We start from the raw sequence: 16,330 nt of genomic DNA on the forward strand, positions 1-16,330 counted from the left end.
CTCAAGCATCAGAAGCCCCAAACCCAGGCTTCCTACTCCCAGCCCCACACCTCTCCGTCAGATCTGTTCCTAAGGTTTGGGCCCTCCCCATCCCCACCTCCCAAGCAGATTGACAGGAACAGAGGAATTAATTTCTTCCTGCCAATTTTATGTCAGTATTCACTGCTTTTACAAAAGTGATCGAATTTGGCAACTCACACCATGTTACAAATCAGGTAAGCCTCCCAGCTTTGCCCACAATAAGCTGGAGGCCAATCAGGTGCCAGCAGAGTGAGCCAGCACCTGAACTTGAACTTGCGAGGCACATACTCTTTTCCACCAGGCATTATGGATCACCCCGCTCACCAGACTTTGCCAACGCTTCACTTACTGTTCCCAATAGTGAGCTGCTTGTAAATACAAATTGATCTCAACCTGCTCTTAAAATTTAGCCCAGTGGTTGAATGGATGCCAATCCCGTGGTCCGAGAGTCACAGGGCCAGAAATCCACACCAGTCCACGTGGCTTGGCTGTGAACCGCGGGCACCTGTTCTTGGCAGGAGCTCTTCCTTCTGGGTAGCCATGCATGGCCCTCCGGCTCCCCGGCCGGGATGAAGCTGTAGGAGCTAATGTATTCTGAGTCAGACCAACTGCCGCTCATGAAGGGGGAAAAAAAAGACTTGCTTGAGTAACCGTAATAATTGGAAAATTATTTTGATAGCCTGAAACAATCTAATATATTACAGAATTTTATTAAAATAATATCAAATCAAATTAACTGCTATTCCATAATGAATTAGGTAACAAGGTAGGCAGATATTAATCGGCCTTGGCTTCTAGGCAGGGGAGCCCGGAATTTATTAGTTCCTGTGGCTGGCATGAGGGTGAAGGCAGAAACCACGGCTGCCGCCGGAGAGGGAACCCCCTGAGACGCACCAGCTCCGACGTCTCCCCCCACCCCCGACTCCCACTTTCTAATCCACCGTTAAACACTTGTATTTCTTTTATGTAGGGTCTTATGAAATTTTTAATTTTTTAATTGCTTTGTGATTTAATAATGAGGACTTTTCATTTGGCCCGAATAAGGAACGAGATGTGATATTGAAATTCTTTCACCTTCTCCACCCTGGCTAACCTTGGTCCCCTCTCGTGTCTCTCCTGTTTCCCAAGACACTAGCGAGCTCATCACCACGGGGACCTGTCACTGGGCAGACAGGCGTCGGCTGCCCAGAAGGTGGATTCCTTGGGAGAAGATGGCGTTGGGCTGGGCTGTGGGGACCCCCTACGGGAAGCCACTGTGAGCCAGGGGAGAGGAGGAGTGTCTCATAGCTCAGTGAATGGGGGCCTCCAAACAAGTCAGCCCCAGGTTTCCCTTTTAGGATTTCTCTGCTCTTGACCTTGGTGTTTCCCAGCCTTTAAAAATGTCTTAAGAGACATGGAAACAGAAAGCACTAACAGTTTCGTGATGCACTGGGATAAATGAGGAGGGCCAGCAGGGTTCCTCTCATCTCCAGCCTCTGCAGTTGCAGGGAGACAATACCCCTTGGCCTTTAGTGCCTGTTTGAGGGTGCCCTTGGGTGCTCCCATGAGTCACCACCATTTTCAACTGCTCAGGTCACCAGGCACCTCTGAAAGTGCTGGCTGGCTTAGGGCCCCTTTCTCTGAGCCTTGGTTTTCTAACCTGTAAAATGGGGGAGCAACAACCTTGTGAAGTTACTCTAAGGCCGAGGACTGTCTGCTCTTATGGACAAGGAGTCCGGGGCTCAGACACCTGGCTCAGCGTCTTGCTGCCAGCCAAGATGGAGGTGGACAGAGACACCACTTCTGCCCAGGAGCAAAGCTTCCCCCCAGGCTGGGCCTGTGTTAGGAGCTCGGGTTTGGCTTTTTCCTGGTGTGGACACATTGCTTGGAGGAAACTTGGTTCTGGATCAAAGCTGCAGCAGGAAACTGAGCCCTGGAGAGCTTTGAAAGTTCTGCATAGTAAGGAGAAGGGTATGTCACACAATGAGTGGGAAGATCATCCCGTGTGACGTCACTTCATTCCCCTCTGTCACGGTCGCTGCGTGTGCTCCATTGTTTGTTTCTAGACAGGACCCGTCCAGCTCTCTGACAAATGCCCTGGGTTGAGGAGCCAGGTCTGCTCACCTGCACTATTTCCCAGGAGGGCTCTTGCCTTTGGTGAGAGCTGTGGGGTGGTGGGGCATACCTACAGGCAAGGCTGGAATCACAAACTGGCTCAGCAGCCCACAGCAGCCAGGGCCAGGAGAATCTGCCTGTCCCTCCTGCAGAGCATCCGTCACTCATTTCCTTCTTCTTGGCACCAGCAGCCTGATTCCTTTAGGGGAGGGACACTGTTGTGTGCTTTATCAGAGGGTCTGTCAATTAAATGCCCCCTCTCAACTTAGCTGGGGGAAGATAAGTGACCTGGGGCTTGTCATTTAGGCTATTTATCCGAGGATCAACAACAACTCACCAGTGATGAACTGCTTGAGGCAGCTCACTTATTTTCTGGCGGCTTGAGGAGGACAGACGGCTCCAGGGCAGGTTTTATTTGGAAAGGTTTTGACCTCTGGTCACATGCACACCGCGGGACACTGCTCTTTACATACAGGGAGCGCCTACGCCCCGGTGAACAATGGCGAGCTAGTGTGCGTGTCAGTTCCATCGTCACTGGAGGCCTCTAGTAGCCACACACAAGCCCTTCCCTGCGTTTAGTGGACACAAACCAAACTTGGGCTCAAAGTGAGCCGCACACCTGCCCTGGCCAAGTCAGCGCCTGATCACGGGAAGCCATTGAACAGGGCTTAAGGCCGAATGTGCTGGGCTTCGGAGGGGACTCATGAAGCACTCCCAATTTAGAGGGAGGCAGAGAAGCCTGTGAGGGGACCGTGGTGGCTCCCTTTCCCATGTTTCGCTCAGTGGGAGGCTAGTTCTGGATTCCTGGGAGAACAGAGGCTGAGCCACGTTGTGACAGGCAGGGCCCCTCAAAGCCCCAGAGAGGCCCTTGGAAAGGCAGAGGGGGCAGAAGGTGGCAGCTGGTGGCTCCTCAGGGAGGATTCTACCCATCACCCAGGCTCTGTCACCAAGTGTCACCCTCCTCTGAGAGCTGGCCACTGTGGTGGAGTGAACCACGGAGACCAGATGCTGGAGAGGCTGCTGGGAGCCCCACCCCACTCCCACTGGTGGCCTCCTGGGTGGGGGTGGCCAGGGCTTGCTGACTTGGGCAGTGTGGTCATTTTTCTTCATGGAAAGAAAAACACAAGGTTCTAGGGTAAAATGTGAAAATCCCAATAAAATGAAGAAGGAATCGTTCCCATTGACCATAAGCAGAGTTAATGTTCCTAGCTGCTGATACCGAGCCAAGATCCATTTCCTTTCGGGTTAAAAGGTGCACCATCAGGAGCTCCGGCCAGGTGACATCCAGGGTTCGTAGAGAGAGGGGAAGAGGGCTGCGGGCCGAGCACTAAATGAGTTGATGGACGTGGGACCAAGACAGAGCAAACGACCAATGGAAATGTCCACTGATGAGTGTTTTCTCAAGGCTGTAAAACAACCCACATGGGCAGCTGAGCCACTCAACAAGATTGTCTCATTGTCACAAAGGGCCACCTGCGGTACTGGCCCCTCTTTGGGCATGTTCAAGTTTGCTGTCTTTGATGAGTGTCTTGCATAGAGCCCTTGAAGCCAGAAAAGAGCCCACAGTACTGCTGCTCACATTTGTATGTGAACTGAGGTTTTTAAATATTGCAAGACAGAGGTAGAGCGGAGAGGAATTGCTTACACCCCAGTTCTGATGCACAATTTGACCTTTGCTCTCTTTGGTTCAGCCGCCACCACATTGTGTAAAAAGGATGAAAATCAATGTGATTCTTTCCTGCCGAATAGCTACAAGACACGTAGGAAACTTTTGTTATTTGTTACTGATGGCAATTAATTAAAAACATTGGTAGTGTGATGAAATGAAACACAGACATATGATATCATAGGATACAGTATTCACAGAGCACTTGAAGATGCATGAAACTTCAGACACAAATGTTGTGGCTGCACTGAACCTTGTAGGGCGTGGGCTCCAAATCACCCTTTTCCACCTGACCCCAGGTGGGCATGAGGGTTCATCTCTAAAACATATAAAGGTAATGAGTTTAAGGATTTCACAACCATGAAGCTCTTCCCCCCCACACCAAGCAAGAGCAACTTTCCTTTTAAATTTGCAGGCAGCTTGGGGTCTGGAAGGTCTGAAATAATGTGCAATTAAATGAGAATTTTCTATTTGTGCTCTTAGGCAGTCAAGAGATAATCTCATGGCTGCAAAAGAGGATGTGGTATAAGCGATCGCCACTCACCTCGTGTCCCAAAGAGGACCAATTTCACTGGTAGCTGAATGGGAATTCACAGGGAAGGACTTTGCAATGTCTACGTGGTACAGGCAAAGTCAGTTTTGTGCATTTTTTTTTAATCATGGTTTGGATATAAAATGAAGCCCAAATGAAGTGAACGTCTCTCTTGTGGATAATTGCTTCCAAAAGAACGAGTACCAAACAACACCCTTGGTGCTTACATGGGAAAAAATAATAATAAAAAGGATTTAAAATTAAGGACAAAAGGAATAAAAGGGTAGATAAAATCTGAGATGCATCGGAGGGAAGATAAAGTGACTTTTTGGCAGCAACTTTAATAGAAGCTTTGCTGCAAAAGTCATCTAACTGTGTTGTTAACTGCGCCTTCTTTACTAACCCTCATGAATGCACGCTTCTCTGTTATTATCTCAGTTAAAAAGGATATATATCTCACATCAGAATCAGCTCAAACTAGTTATTGCACATTATTCTGCATTTCCCATTTCCGTCAATGGGTAATGAGAGATCATGCTGCTTAGCCCATTTTGGAAAAGATTATGAAATGGCCTTTCTCAAGCCTGGCTCCAGGCCACTCCTGTGCGCACAGGCTACTCAGCATCCTCTGGAGGCTGGATGTGCAGGCCAAGGAGTGAGCTCAGGTGACCAAGTGGGAGCAAGGAATGCTGTGGTGTGTTCCAGGCCTTCAGACAGCTCCCTTCTGCTGGTCTCCTGGAGCCCCATGGCCTAGGGTCTGGGATGATTTGCATGGAAAGGGTTGGGCCTGGGCTGGACACAGTGGCCTGCTGGGGGTCTTGAGTGAGAGTTGGCTTTGGAATTCCGCATTTGTACCTGACACATTCCTAGTGCCAGAAATATGTAGGGGGACAAGACCAGCCACATACTCGTGACACTGTCTCTGCAGCCTTCCTCCTTCCCACCTGGAATAGAGCCATGTCTTCAGTAGGGAGGGGCCGCTGGGAAGAGAAAGGGGGGTTATCTGACATCTGGGTCAGGTCTGAGAGCTGTGCTTGCCACGAGTCACCCGGTCTGATGGGGGCCTTGCTGGCCTCATCTGCAAGTTGGGAACAATGATAGTTTCCTTACCTGCTTTGGAGAGGAGACGACAATGTTATCCAGAACATCTTGTACTACTCAGGGAACATTGTCAAGGGACATTCTGATAGTTCTTTAATTGTGTGAGGGTAACTGCTCCGGTCACAATAGGAGCTGTTTTCTCTTTGAAACAAGTAAGCAGGCTGTGCTCCATGCCTCCTCCTCAGGTGTAGCCCCTCCCCTCCAAGAACAAAAAACAACACCGTCGAGAATGTTTTCATCATGGGTGAACGGTGTGCTTTCTAGAACTTTCTATGCATGGGAATACACAGTCGGTGCTCTTTGGTTCTGTTTTCTCTGACTCGGTGTGATTTTGAGATCTGCCTATGGCGTTCCTTTCTCCAGGACAGGTTTAGTGGATTTACTGGGTTTGTTGGGCCCTTCACTGTGGAGCAGTATTTGTCTGTTTCCAGAAAAGTAGCCACCAGCATTCACGGGCAGTGTTCAGGGGAGACTACGTGTTTTCATTTCTGTACCTGGAAGCAGGGCTACTGGCTCACAAGGAAGGTGTGGCTTTAATTTTACAGGAAACCACCAGTTTTTCCAAGTGGCTGTGGATTTTCTCTTCCCCCAGCAATGGATAAGGGTGTGCTCACTCAGGATCCTTGTGGGCATCTGGTATCACCGATCTTTGTAGTTTTGCCATTCTTTTTCTTTCTTTCTTTCTTTGGTGCTGGGATTGAATCCAGGGGCATGTAACCACGGAGCCACATCCCCAGCCCTTTTGAGTTTTCGTTTTGAGACAGGGTCTTGCTAACTTGCTTAGGTCCTCCCGACGTTGCTGAGGCTGACTTTGAATTTGCACTCCTCCTGCCTCAGCCTCCTGAGCTGCTGGGATTATAGGTCGGCACCACTGAACCTGGCCTAATTTCAGCCATTCTGAAGGATGCTTTGATATGGCTCACTATGGTTTTAATTTTCATTTCTTTGATGAGTAATAAAAGCTACAGTAATCAAAACAGTGTGGTGTTGACTGAGAGATAGATATGCAGATTGAATAAAAGGAATAAAGAGCCCAGGCATGGATGCGCACCTGTAGGCCAGTTGACTGCCCACAAAGACACAAAGCAGCTCAACAGACACACTTTTGTCAAAACAGTGTTGCAACAGCCAGACAGCCATGTGAAAACTAGCACATCTCAACCCTCATGTCGCATATGAAAAATGAAAAACCAGAAAGAATACAAGCTCTAAGCATAAAAAGTAACTACATATATGTGTGTAATATAATATATACAATGTATTATATCTATTTATATACACATACAAAACACACATCTGTAATATATATATGAATGTGAATGTTTTTGTGAGCCAAAATACTTCTCACCCACCAATAAAATGAAAGGGCAGGTCACACCTGGGAGTAAATCTGTGCACAACATGTGTCATCTGGTAAGGCCTGGCGACCAGGATGTATAAAAATCGACAAATCAACAGTAAAAAGACAAACAACCCAATAAAAAAGGCACGAAATATTTGAGTAGATACCTCAGAAGAGTGTGGAGTGTCAAGGGGCATGTGAGAAGATGCTCAGCAGGACATGCTAGCATTTTTTTTTGAGAGAGAGAGAGAGAGAGAGAGAGAGAGAGAGAGAGAGAATTTTTTAATATTTATTTTTTAGTTTTCGGTGGACACAACATCTTTATTTTATTTGTATGTGGTGCTGAGGATCAAACCCAGGTCCCCTGGGCATGCCAGGCGAGTGCACTACCGCTTGAGCCACATCCCCATCCCACTATTTTTAAAATCCAGATTTCCCCTCTCCTCGGACCTCAGTGGAGCTGGGGATGTGTGGTGAAGGTTCAGAAGGTTCGGATCTGGGGAGCCCAGGTTTCACTACCAGCTCCGTCAGGGATTAACTTGTGAGCTCTGCAGCTTCTGGGGGTGCACTTGAGGAAGCGGAGATGGTGCGAGGGCCAGGAAGGCAACAGCTTCATGCCCTTCAGCCTCCCCTGGCCCGGAACCTCTACACTGTGGCCTCTGGAGGTTCTCACAGGAGAGGAAAGGTGGCACGCTCCTTCAAATGAGGACATCTCTGTGTTCCCCTGTGCCATGGCCATGAGCCTGGGCCAGCGCTGGGCATTCAGTGACCATTGACTGAGGGTACAAACACCTGAGTTCCAAGCCCTGCGGTCCCCAGAGCCAGGTCTGTGTCGGCCTTTCCACCAACAGCTCATGGGAGAGGGCCACCTCCGGTGGATGTCCTTCAGTCTGTCTTGGTCCCACTGCCTCTGGAGCTGAATGCAGTGGCAATTGAGACCTGAAATGACCAACCAGCCACCACCTCTGGCAGGGCTTAGCAGAGCTCAGCAGCTTCTCAGTGAATGGGTTCCACATGGAGAAGGTCACACCTTCTCAACACTCAGAGGTGCCATGCGTGGCTGGTCCAGTGCAGAGAGCCAAAGTCAACCTGCAGCGCACCAGGCGGCCAGTTGGCGGGACGGTGGTCAGTGAAGGCCAGTTGTGCAGCTCAGCCCTGGGAAGCAGAGCTCCTTGGCGTGCGTCGCTCCTCTCCGCAGGACCTCTAGATGCGCAGGTGGTCCTAGTCCTGGTCTGCAGACCGGCTGCGGCTGAATCATCCGGAGCTTCTCTCAGGACCGTAGGCGTCTCTTTTCCATCCCATACACTTTGAAGAAGGATGGCTGCGGTGGCTCCAGAGATTCTCGTGGACACCACATCTTCCTGGAGGAGGAGATGGGAGACCAGGTTGAGGAGGTGCTGGCCTCGAGGTCAGTGTCTTCTGTTTTTTAATTTTAAATTTATTTATTTATTCTAATTTGTTATACGTGACAGCACAATGCCTTTCAGTTCCTTGTACACATACGGAGCACAATTTTCCATGTCTCTGTTCACAAAGTAGAGTCACACCATTGGAGTCTTCCTACATGTACCTAGGGTCATGATGTCCACCTCATTCCACCGTCTTGCCTACCCCGTGCCCCTCCTTTCCCCTCCTCCCCTTTGCCCTGTCTGAATGGAGGGACTTTAGGGAGGTTAGTGTCTTTTAACTTTTCTCTCTGAGTGCCTCTCTGCCTTCCCACAGCCACCTTCCTGCTTTAGGATCCCAACTTCATGCCCTTTTGGGATCAAAGGACACCACATATATTCTGTGGCGGTGCCTTGGTGCCTTCCCCTCACCTGGGGTCTTCTCCACTTCCACAGTTTGCAAACCCTTTCTCTTCCACCCATGTCCGCTGCTTGTTTCCTGTTGTCAGGGGAAGCAGCCACTCACCTCTGGCTGAGAACAGCACTCCATCTGTTGGTTATCCCACAGCTGCTGTGAGTGGGGGGACGGGTGGCTTGCCTGGACCTGCCCTCTGCCCCGGGTCTCTCGGGCCCCAGTCAGGGCCTTCTCATGGAGGCTCTGCTTGGTGGGGGGACTGCATCCCCCACCCCATGGTTGCTCCGTTCCTTGGAGCTGCAGGACTCAGAACGTAGGTTCTTTCTGACCATCTTTCGTTTCCAGACTCTTCTCCTGGTTCTTTGTTCTTGGGGCTCCTGGCCAGCCGGGGGAGGGGCTCTGCAGGGTGAGCCAGCCGCCACGCAGGCGGTACAGTGGGTGTCACAGGGCCCCTCAGCTTCCTATGTGCCTGGCTGGGTGAAGTCCCAGGTCCAGGGGCACTCAGTGGTGGGAGGCGTCACACAGGTGTGACTCCAGGGTGAAGGTTCTCAGGGCACTGAAGAGTCTGTGGTCACAATCCTGTTAAACCATCCACCTCCTTTCCCAGCGGTTCCCAGACAGCCTTGGGGAGAACTGGCTCCTGACCCTTCGGTGTTGCCTCGGCCACCTGCTGTTGAAGTATGAACTGGCTGCTCTCTGTTCACACTGGAAGAGAGAGGACACAGCAGTTCACAGAGTCTCACTTTTTGGATCGATCCCTCCCCTCCCTGTTTAATCCTCACATCTCTCATATGGCTGCTTAATTCAACGTCAGGACGTTTGCCACGGGTGTCCACAGTCACGTTCTGCCACACGGAAGCCATCGTCAAAGACGGGTATCTCTCTGCAAGCAGGAGCTCCTGCCTCCTGCACCTGCCTGTCTTCCCCAAGGCGCTGGGTCTCCGGGGAACCTGCACTTAGATGTCATCTCTGAGTCGGGCTCTGCCAGGGATGGGACGTGGGATGACTTCCACAGTGGAGGAGCAGAGAATCCACAAACTGAGATGCACTGTGCATGAAAGACAAGGTCAAGGTCAAAGAACCTTGGCTCCTCCACCCCTTTGTCTTGCTCTGCCTCCTTCACGCTCCCCTGAAGCCTGTCTCCCTCTCTTCAAACATTTCTTAATAATCTGTAATTTTGTGGAAGGGATAAAGGATAAGAGAACCTAGAAGGTAACTGGATTTACATATGAATGTTGGGTTTTCATTTTAATTTTGACAAAGTGTAAAGGTTGCTAATAAAAGCATCATTACTGCCTAGCGGTTTCTTTGATGGACTATGGAACAGATTGCTAAGATATGGAGACAAATCCAGGGGTCACCGGTTTTTCTAGGAGCTATCGTTCATTCGTTAACAAAAAACAAAACACCATGACAAATTTTTAAAAAAGAATAAAAGAGAAATGACATTATTTTCAAGGTAGTTTGGCCATTGTGAGCACTTCTTAGAGGGACCGAGCCTCTGTTGGCCTCAGGATGGGTTTGATGTTTGCTGAGATGCTTGGAGGGTCATGTGGCTGGGTCTCCCGTGGGCCACTTAGTGTCTGTGACTCCTAACAAAGAGGTCTTGGGTCAGTCCTGGTGGTAAGTGGATCAGGGAAGGGAGCTGTCCTGAGCCACATGCCCGAGTCCTGGGTCTACCCTGCAGCTAATGCTGGCTGAAATGGGAGATTCAAAATGGCCACACAACCCTCTGGAGCGGGTGGGTAGGCAAGGAAGGCTCCAGACTGACCCCCGGCTGCACCTGGTCCAGTGCCACCACTTCCAGGGCTGGTGTGTATGTGGGGGTACCTGGCATTGCCCAGCAAGCAGCCAACTCTGAGAACTGGCCTCTGGAGTGTCCATCCCCCTGAGATATGAGACTGTGTGGCGCTGCTGAAGGAGCGGGGCCAGTCCTGTCTGATACCAGCTTGCTGCGTGACCTTAGACAAGTCACATTTCCTCTCTGGGCCCTGGTTTCTAAAAGGAGATGAGACCAGTGGCTTTCAACATGTGCCCCATGGAGTCCCAGAGGTGCTCTGGTGGGACTTGGTGGTGCCTCTCCCCCGGCCCTGCCCCGTGGGTCCCACATGACCTGGTGGGTGTCTGCCTCTGCATACCCTTTTCAGTCAGAGAAGCTGTTTTTAACAGTTCTAGGTAAAATTTCATTAGAAGGGTTTTTGTGGATTGAAAGAAATATCAAGAAGCAGTGTGTGCTGATCTCTAAAGACCTTTCTCGTGCTATGACTGTCTGCCATTATTTAATAAGTGGTGTTCTGCATCAAGACCCGAGGCTTCCTGTACTGTATTTGAGGGGTGTGTGTGTGTGTGTGTGTGTGTGTGTGTGTGTGTGTGTGACAGAGAGAGAGAGAGAGAGAGAGAGAGAGAGAGAGAGAGGGAGAGAGATTGTGCATGGTTTTTACAACCAAAAGTCTGTTTTCTGCCGTCTTTTATGAACCCTGCAGAGGTATTTTGTCTCCGTTCCTATCTGGTCCTCCGGGCAGCGGCTTATCAGTGTCAGGGTTTGTGTGTGTTAGTTTGGCTTAGCTTTGTTTTCTGTGTCCAGCTTTTCCCAGGTCTTTGGGGGTCTCTGTGGTCCGGGGTTCTTTGCGTAGGGTGTCTAGTCATTATAGCTTTCGTTGTTTCAATGTTTGGATGCCAACTTTTTTTTTATTTCTTTCTTCCGATCATCCTTTTATAAAGCTAGTTCCTGTAGAAATCTTCTAAATTCTTCTCTTTATAGGTAGATAAACCGAGGCCCCCTGAAGGGAAGCGGCTTTTGCCCAAGCTGCACACTTCACCCCTCCTCTGGTTCCACGGTGGATCTGCGGCTCGCCGTGAGCTGCCTTGGGGTCCTGCTGCACTTCCTTACATAGAGAGTCTTTCTGTTGTGAGGGGCAGCCTTCAGTTAGACGTGTGGAAGTTCACCTGCTTGTTACCTGGAGAGTCCTCCAGGTAGATGCCCCCGGTTGGGTTATTCCTTTCATTGATGAAGAGCACGGGCTGCTCATCAGGTACCTGGGTCTTAGCCAGGTATCTCTCTGCTCGATGCAGGGAATTGTTTCTTTGAATAATGCTGACGCTTTTCTTAATTATACAAGTAAACCGTTCTTTACGACGGACAATTTGGAAAATATGGCAAAGATTCCCAAGATGGCAGCCACCCCCCATCCTGCAGCCATGAATCAAACTCCGCCGTGTTAGCATATCACTGTGCGCTGCCCCCTGCATGCGCCAAGCTTATGTGGATGGGAGTCCACTTCCATGGTCCACTTTTGTTTGCTACCCTTCTGTCTCAAGGGTCTGCTCCCATCTTTGCTGACCAAGTGCCAGCTTTCAGATAGCCGCGTGCCGGAGGGCAGAGTGGACTCCCTGAGACACGGAGAGCTCCCACCTACTCAGTGTGCGACAGAGGTCACCTTAACTTGGATGAGGACATCCGGGAGCCACACAGCATGGAGAGGGTGGAGCACACTTGGTCTGTGCCCTGGTGCCATGGCAGGCCCAGGCTCAGCCAGCCTTTGCCTTCACCCCTCCCCAAGAAGCGCACATGTCCCCACATCTCCCTGGCTCTTGCCAACCAGGAATCAGACTCACACACTCCCATTCCCCAAAGGCCAGGGGATAATCGGACAGGATCCCAGAGATGTGGACTAGAAGGTGTCCCAAGCCTCCTAGACTGCTGACCTTCCCAGAATGGCACATGCCTAACCCAAACCTCCAAATCTGGAGGCACTAATTTCACACATCCTCATTCCCACCAAGGTGAGGCCCCAGCCTGTGTCACTGAGACAAAGAATAGCGTCCCCAACGGGGATCTATGTTCGCCAGGTGTGTGCAGCAAGCCAGGCACTTCACATCTGGCTTTTCCTGTCCATGGCACCACGGCAAGGTGAAGGATCCACTACGACACAAGAAATGGCCAAGGCTGAGAGGTCAGGGGCGGGTCCAGAGCCACCGGTGGGGCCTGGTGGAGGTGATTTGACCCCACCTCTGTGCAGCTCCAGAGCCCTCCTTCTTCCAGCTCTGTCACCTGGCCTCTGACCTAGTGGGGCTGAGCTGGAAGAAGTGAACTCTGTCCTACCCTCCCTGGCTGTGTCCTAGGCTCGGTGGAGGGATGGGCCCTGGCCTTCATCTTCCACCCTGGTCCCCAGGAACAGGCCAGGAACCTCTGGGGACCAGTAGCTGAGCCAGGGAAGTGGGAGGACCGGAGGGGCTCTTGAGGTCTGCACAGCTCTGCGAGGCAGAAACAGGTGGCTGCAGTAGCTTCCATGTGCACTTGAATCTGAGTCAGATCTACTGCCCCAGGAGCCCGTGGCTTGGGGTTTGGCAGAATGACGGGGATACAGCACAGCCTCTGTAACGACTGGATGATAAATCATAGTTGGTCATGAAAGAGCCGGTCCTACCCAGGCCACCGGATACCTGCCCATGCTGCCACCAGACAAGCCGCCCTGACAGCTGAGGGCTCAGTGTCCTCCACACTGCTGGCCCCTGGTGGGACTCAACCTCATGCAGAGGTTGCCGGCTCAGACATTTGCTTCTTGGAAAGGGCTGGAAGCACTTTGCTCTCCCTACTGTGCCCTGGGGACAGGGGCTGTTACTGTGGACCCTGGAGGCCAGGTGCACCTTCCTGCCTCGGAACTGTCCCTCTCCGGGGCTCTAAAGTCCTGGACTTGAAGGTTCCTGGACCCACGATGGGGCAAACAGCCACCACTTAGAATTGCTGGGGGATCCCCAGGATGACGGCGCGAACTGCTGTCTCACCCCAGGGCTTGCCATGCAGATGTGGCTACTCGTGTCCTGCCCAGTCCTTTTTGCTCCCACCGGAGGGAAACAGACACACACACACTACAGAGTCACACACACAGTTACACATCACACACCTGCACACACACAGTATATATAATAGCACACACGCCTGCATAACATGCACACACATGTAAACCACATAGGTGTGCAATGTTCTCACACTTGTACACATGCATGCACACTCACAGACGCCTCTTCCCCTCCCCCTCCAACTTTCCTGCTTTCAGACATGAGCTCTTGTCCACTTTGCCAGGGAAGCGCCCCCTTCCTTAAGGATGCCTCCCCCGGGAAGCCTGCCCGGTGGCTGCCCACGGTGGCTCTGTCTGGGCTCAGCTCCTTCCTCTCGGGCATCAATCCATCCATGGTCCTTTGCTCGGTCCCCATGGTGTAATCAAGATGTCACACCAGAACTTATCACAGAGCTGCTGGGGACAGGTGCAGGGAAGTCCCAGCACCCTTTGTCCCTTGGAGACTAGGAGACCTACTTCTGGGGAGCACTAGAGCCTGGAAAGTCCCTGGTGACCCGGGAACTCCCTGCTTCTCTGCAGTGGGTCCCCACAATGGGGCCAGCCTCCGACGTCCCCAGATTCCTGGATTTGATCCTGATGACCGACTTGGGGACACGTGGCCCCCAGGGCCACAGGGTGCATTGGGTCTGCAGCGGCGGAAGGGGTCTGGGCTCACGGGAGGGTGCGTGCCATGTGTGTTTACTCTTTTCCCTGCAAGTAACAAGTTCAATATTAATCTTCATTTCCAGGGAAATAATTAGTGTTAAGTGAACTGTGATTTCTATCTCTAGTTATTTCTCATGTGCTAATTTAAGCAGCAGAGAAAACGTTCTGTGGTGGCTGATGCGGGGCTGCTAAGCCATATTCCAACAGAGGCAGACGCGGCACAGGCTGGACGGACCACCCACTCAACAGGGGATCGAATTCCAGTGCGCCAGGAGCCTGCAGCTGTGGGGAAAACGGTCCTTCCCGCCACAGGCCCCTCTAATGGGACCAGCCCACCCCTGCACTTGTGCTGAGCTCAGAGAGGAAAAAGAAAAGGATGAGTGTGGCCGGGGGCTTGGCCCAGCTCTGGACCCTGCGGAGCCCTCCCTTCCCCCCCACTGGGCTTCCTCTCCTGGCTCTCCAGCCCTTCCCTCCAGGTCAGAACTGGGTTCTCATCTCCTGCATCCCAGGCTGGGGAGCGGGCCCTCCTCGTGGAGTCTGGTGGGAGTGGGTGGCCAGGTCCACACCTCCGCACACCCCTTCCTGGGAAGCATGGTCCCTCGCTGTGGTTTTCCATGTGCCTGGGCTTCCTGTGTGTGGTTTCTTGAGTCCTGGTCATTTTACCCCTAGATGAGGAACCATTCTCAGAGGCTGCCCTGCCCCAGGGGGTGGGAGGCAGGGCTGTCATTTAGGGCGGTACGACTCCAGGTCTCACACTCTTAACCATCATCTTGAATTGGAGAAAAGGAAAGGCCGTTCCTGGTGGGTACCCAACACAGGCTCTGAGGAGCTCAGGGTGACGTGGTGACGTCTCTAAACTCGGCACCAGAGCTGGAACATGAAGCAGAGTCAATTCATGGGCAGTCACATACCCTCTGATCCACTCTGAATGTGCCTCCAGCTCTGGCTGGGTGACTTTGGATAAGTCATTTAGCATCTCTAAACGTCGCCTTCCTTGTCTATAGATTGACGGGAACATCAGGGCCTTGAGTAGTTGTGGACACTCAATGAACAGGTGCACACCACACCCCGAAGGCCTGTCCAGCCCAGAGGAAGTGACCTTCAGGGACAGTTGCTGCCATGCTGTGCCCACACGCCATGCATTCACTCTTATGAAACACGAGGAGCCCTACTGTGTGCCAGGTGATAGAGGGTGCTGACCTCCTGTGCAAGCACCATGAGGTCCCAAGCTTAGGGAACGGTCAGTAGGCGATTCTGATGAGTCTGCAGGTGGGTGGCTGTAGGAGTGAATGGTTGCCATGGGAACAGGGTGATAGGAACGAGGGGTAGGCTCAGCTACCTCAGCAGGTCCAGGAGGCCTTCCTGGACGAGGTGATGCTCACCTGTGTCTGGGAGAAATTGCTCTGCTGAGGAAGAGGAGTGATGGTGCTCTGGGAAGAAGGAGCACCTGGGAGTGTGGACGAGGGAGAGGACCAGGCACTTGGAGTTGGACAGTAATGGCACTGCGTGAGATTCAGCACTACAGCAGCATGTGGTGTGCAATTCAGCAGCAGCAAGTGCATCCACAGTGCTGTGAAATCGGCACCATTATCCATTTCCGGAACTTTCCCATTGACCCAAACAGAAGCCACAGCTCCTTCATTACTGACTCCCGTCCTTCCCTCCCCAGCCCTGGGAACTACCCTTCCAGGCTCTGCCTCCATGCACCGCCCTGTCCTGGGTATTTCACAGAAGCAGATCCTACGGTTGTCCTTTTGCACGGGCCCATCTCACTGCGGCATGTGTGAGAACCCCCTTGCTCCTGTGGCTGAGCCAGCTTCTCTGTGTCCTCTTCCCTGCCGATGGACGATGGGTAGCTCCTCCCTTCTGTCTCTAGGAACCACCTGTGAAACAGTCATTCCAGAGTCCCTTCTTCCAAGTCTCCAGGCTCGCACCTGGGAGCGGAATCGCTGTATTTGGTGATTCCACGTTTAGCTTTCAGGCAGCAGGGAGAGGCCGTCTCTGGGGTGTGCACCCGAGTTGCCTCGGTGCCTGCAAAGGCAGTGGCTGGAAATGGCAGAGCGGAATCTGGCCCTCTCCGCACTCTCTTCTGGCCTCGGAGCCTGCTCTACCTGGTCCCTCAGATCACCCAGCAGCATGGACTGCGGCATCTCAAATGTGGCAGAGTCAGAGGTGCCCTGAATTGTGAAAATACATTAAATTCCCAATAGTCGTAGGTCTCAGGTGCACTGTGAGGAAACTGAGGCTCAGAGAGGTTAAGTGACCTTCTC

This window comes from Urocitellus parryii, chromosome 6 (assembly GCF_045843805.1).
Source record: "Urocitellus parryii isolate mUroPar1 chromosome 6, mUroPar1.hap1, whole genome shotgun sequence".
In the NCBI taxonomy this organism is placed as follows: domain Eukaryota; kingdom Metazoa; phylum Chordata; class Mammalia; order Rodentia; family Sciuridae; genus Urocitellus; species Urocitellus parryii.